The sequence below is a fragment of the Limulus polyphemus genome, unplaced genomic scaffold (assembly GCF_000517525.1).
Source record: "Limulus polyphemus unplaced genomic scaffold, Limulus_polyphemus-2.1.2 Scaffold10839, whole genome shotgun sequence".
In the NCBI taxonomy this organism is placed as follows: domain Eukaryota; kingdom Metazoa; phylum Arthropoda; class Merostomata; order Xiphosura; family Limulidae; genus Limulus; species Limulus polyphemus.
In genome coordinates this window covers 1,869-7,035 of record NW_013676449.1, presented here as the reverse complement: position 1 = coordinate 7,035, position 5,167 = coordinate 1,869, and the positions used below count along the sequence as shown (strand labels likewise).

Below are 5,167 nucleotides of genomic sequence, written 5' to 3'. Positions count from 1 at the left end.
AGTTCTTTGGTATTGATATAGTAATTTATAATTTTTTGGTTATTCAAATGTATATATATATAACCTAAAAAATTACTTTGTTTCACATCCTCCACATGCAAAATTTGATAATCCTTAGCAACCTATGGCAAGCAGCAAATGAGTACAAAGTCGTAACTAAGAGAGATAATTGTTTGCTTTACTTCTTTATTTACTGTTTTATTTTTTAAGAAAAATAAGTTCAATAAGTTATTTGTGAATAGTAATAATCTATATACATATATAATATATAATAATTGAAATGTGACTGTATTTTACAAAATACTAGTCCACTAAGAAACAGCCAAGAGATGTTTTTTAGAGATTAAAGGTCAGTCTTATATTATTGGATATGGTAACATGAGAGCACATGTGCCCTGTCATTGTAACTTCTATATTGTTAGCCAGGCACAGGTGAAAGGTCAGTATAATAAAAATAATAAATTTATAAAAATGTATAATGTTATGAGATTTAACCTATTTAGTCTAAACACATATGTTTTTCGTGTTGTAATTTGTAGTTGTTTTAGAACGGAAAAGGTATAGTTTATAATTATTTCCTAATTTTTTATGGTGGTTACGTGATTGGTCAAATTGACCGAACCCATAAAGATATCCATTAGCGAAAATAACAGATAAAATACATAGTTTTTTCCTAAAAAAACATTTGACAACTGTCTCAACATTATAAGGATTTCGCATGTGAAATATAAAAATGTTGTGATGCATAAAAGTATTTTTAATCTTAAAATGAAAATTACTTTGCATGTTGGATAGGCAACATGCAAAAATAAAAAAAGGCATGAGAAAAACATTGCTTTAGAAAAAATCAGTATTAAATATCTGATTTTTCAGAAACTACATACTTATAGGACCTTTCATATCAAATTTAAAAGAATTTCATCCACTAGTTTCATTTCTGTAAAGAACTATCACAAAAGTTGCATACCTCCTTACAATGTAAGTGGGTTATGGTCAAGGGGTTAATCAAGATTATACTATCATTCTGATAACTACATAAAACCACCTTGTTCAAGGTGACCTCCAATAAAGACGAGAGGTGTGCAGCTGTACTTGTTGGTTTTAATGTTAAACTATTAAGTGACGTTGCCATCTTTCTATTAATAATTACATCAGACATGAATCATCCTATTCTAACTAGTAGACAACAATATCTCACCGTTTAACAAATGTGCAGCTGTACTTGTTGGTTTTAATGTTAAACTATTAAGTGACGTTGCCATCTTTCTATTAATAATTACATCAGATATAAATTATCCTATTCTAACAAGTAGACAACAATATCTCACCGTTTAACAAATCTCACAGAATTTGACAGTTTTCTTGATCCTTTGTGAGAAAGTGTGGAACATTTGTAAGTATGATTTTCATGTGAAATATGTAGCAGATGAACTAATTTATAGCTCAGTGTGGTTTCTCAGTATGATAAAATTGTCAGTGAAAGGTGTAAATAATGTCAAAATACGTGATGTTTTTGGTACCGTAAGAATATATAGAGAAAAAGTCAAGCTGTAAGTTAGAAGCAGTTCATTAGACCATGAAGTCATATCCCTGTCCAAACCTTGAAAATAAGATCTCGTGAGCTAATTACTACACTAGAATTACATCACTTGGTTATCGTAATAAAACATGATAAGTAGATTAGTGCATGACTATTTTCTTAGAATGGTGTGAAGTTATCTAACATGAACTTTTGTGTTCTCTCCATTTTAGGTTTACTTGGTTCATTTGTCAGATGTAGCTCAACCTCTGCTGGACAAGTTCCACCACAAAAGGTAACTATTGTTTTGGTTGGACAAGCTCCACCACATAAGGTAACTCTTGTTTTAGATTTCACATGTTTTGATTGGACAAGTTCCACCACAAGTTACTAGGACCAGATCAGGCATGACGTTATGTGTGTGACACCACATCGTTATGACGTCAAGCTAGGTAGGATCCAAATAAGAAAGCTGGGAAGACTCCCGTGACCAAAGACATGGAAGTGCACTTGCACCTTATCAATGCCTGTGTAAAATAAGTAAAAAATTAGGGCAAATATATATGCTTTTGTTAAAATAGATTGAAGATACCAGTTACCTGTAGGGAAGAGGATGACTTTTCCTCAAAAGAAGAGCAGGTGTGTGTAATCATTGTATGTTTTAATCTTTTATCTAAAGTCACCAATATGTAGCATGTTTGCTCAGTTATACGTAGTGGATTCAGGAGCAATATGTAGCATGTTCCTGAGAAAGGAAATTTTATAATTCTTTTGTGTATTGCAAGTTTTATACAGAATAGTTTGGGTTTCCAGTGGTTTCCCATCATTATTGAGGAGCTTTTATGCTAGTGTATTAACAAAGGGGAAGGAACTACACTGTGAGTGAACACAGTTAATTTGAATGAGTGTTCTGTTTATGTTTCTTGAAGGATCTATTAAAATCATTATATAAATTTTAGAAAACTCAAGTGGGATAAGCACAGATAATAATAAACATTTGATCCACATTTACAGTTTAAAAATGTTTTTATAAAATGCAGCTAATACACAAGCAGCACAGACTTCTAAGGTAAAGGGTTAATATCTTATTCATCAAGTTGGTTTGGAGAATCTGTTTTATCAGATTTATAGTCAGAAGAGTCAGTTATATAACTAAGTTTTTTTAGTCTGAAGAATATGTTGTTTAACTGTTTCATAATTTGAATAATCTGTTGTTTAATTTTGTACAAACTAATGCTTTCTTTGGTAAATTCCTGATTGAAAGTTTGTTTGTTTAGACAAAGTTTGGGCCTCTGAAGGACGAAGATCGGATATTCACTAATCTCTAGGACGTCATGATTGGAGGTTGAAAGGAGCTTTAGCGAGAGTGAGAAAATGTGTTAATTTATATGACTATCTGTGCAGTATGAGAATTTTACAATCAGAAACTTTTTTTAAGTTTCTTTTATATGTTTTTCCATTAATATTATTTTACATAATTATGAATAAGAAGAAAGTTCTTTATTTACGAAACTATCGGCAGAATGTAGAACCACTCACAACGTTAAATATATGACTCATAGCATTCGTTTTATTAATAGTGAATGCTTTTCTAATAATGGTGAAAATGTAGGAAAAAATATACAAGTGAAAGCTTGCAATAATCCACACTGAACCTGATAGGTTGATATATATGTGTTATAAAAAACACTTTCTGTATACACACTGAACCTAATAGGTTGATATATATGTATATATAGAAGCTTGCTGTAATACACACTGAACCTGACAGGGTGATATATATGTGTTATAAAAAAACTTTCTGTATACACACTGAACCTGATAGGTTGATATATATGTGTTATAAAAACACTTTCTGTATACACACTGAACCTGACTGGGTGATATATATGTATATATAGATGCTTGCTGTAATACACACACTGAACCTGATAGGTTGATATATATGTATATATAAATGCTTGCTGTAATACACACTGAACCTGACAGGGTGATATGTGTGTGTTATAAAAAAAACTTTCTTTATACACACTGAACCTGATAGGTTGATATATATGTATATATAGATGCTTGCTGTAATACACACTGAACCTGACAGGGTGATATGTATGTGTTATCAAAAAACTTTCTGTATACACACTGAACCTGATAGGTTGATATATATGTGTATATAGATGCTTGCTGTAATACACACTGAACCTGATAGGTTGATATATATGTGTATATAGATGCTTGCTGTAATACACACTGAACCTGATAGGTTGATATGTATGTATATATAGAAGCTTGCCGTAATACACACTGAACCTGATAGGTTGATATATATGTATATATAGAAGCTTGCTGTAATACACACTGAACCTGACAGGGTGATATATATGTATATATAGATGCTTGCAATAATCCACTCTGAACCTGATAGGTTGATATATATGTGTTATAAAAAAACTTTCTGTATACACACTGAACCTGACTGGGTGATATATATGTATATATAGATGCTTGCTGTAATACACACTGAACCTGATAGGTTGACCTGAAAAAGTCTGAATCAAAAAGCCTACTTCAAGATTCACACATTTGAAAGATGTACATATAAGTTCTTTTCTGGCAGCACTTTCCAAAAACAGACAAGTAAAAATTACAAACTTGTAATTTGTTTGGAGAATCTTATCTTACTGCATGTACATTGTTTGTAAATGTAAGTTAGGGTAAACACTTTGAATCCAACTTTGTAGACTGCGCTAGCCAAAATAAAAAAAAAAAATAATATTATTGTTTAACCGATCATGTCACAATTGAAAATAATTGACTGTCGCTTATTATAGAGAGCAATCGACTCGATTCCAATTACCTACAGTAAAATTGATGATTTAATTGTGTAGTATTGTTGACAGTTTAATGTCAAAATTTGTAACGACTACAGAGAATGTACTTTGAAGCTTCATTAAATTTGATTTGGTTGAAGTTATCAATAAATGTGCTATGAAAAAAAAACAGAATAAATAAGATGAATCATGTTCTCTTTTCCTTTTGTATTTGAACGAGGGGAAAAGAAAAATTGGGACTGTCCTTGTGGCTAGTACATGATCGACACATAACGTTACTTGACCATTGTGAGAAACACAAATTTTTAAAGTTCTTGTGGCTAGTACATGATTGACACATAACGTTACTTGACCATTGTGAGAAATACAAATTTTTAAAGTTCTTGTTGCTAGTACATGATCGACACATAACGTTACTTGACCATTGTGAGAAACACAAATTTTTAAAGTCCTTGTGGCTAGTACATGATCGACACATAACGTTACTTGACCATTGTGAGAAACACAAATTTTTAAAGTTCATTGCATAAATTCATTATTCATTTCAGCCATAAGTTTGAAGACTTTTGCTATACTCTACACTCAACCACTTTCTAAATCAAACAAAGTATTTCAATCAAAGGTCAAATATAGTGATGGCATTTGAAATTTTTCATTCGTAAAGAGAGGAATCTTCAAACCAGTTCTCAAAAGTTTTTTTCAAATTGACCTCATTAAAAATGCTCCTAATTGTATCTTTATTGTATATGTAATGATCAACTTTTCAACCTTAAATAAAGAAATGCATTATGATAAAAGAGCCCCACATCGTGCTAGTTGA

The 5,167-nt window shown here is 31.2% G+C and overlaps 1 long non-coding RNA gene across 1 annotated transcript in view; it reads left to right on the top strand.

Moving 5' to 3' along the window:
• Nucleotides 1-2,873, top strand: part of LOC106476545 — a 7,664-nt gene extending 4,791 nt beyond the window's left edge. Inside the window, exons 2-3 of the long non-coding RNA XR_001291906.2 lie at nt 1,753-1,814; nt 2,797-2,873. This is a non-coding gene — a long non-coding RNA (uncharacterized LOC106476545). The remainder of the gene's footprint in view (nt 1-1,752; nt 1,815-2,796) is intronic.
• Nucleotides 2,874-5,167: the final 2,294 nt, after the last annotated feature.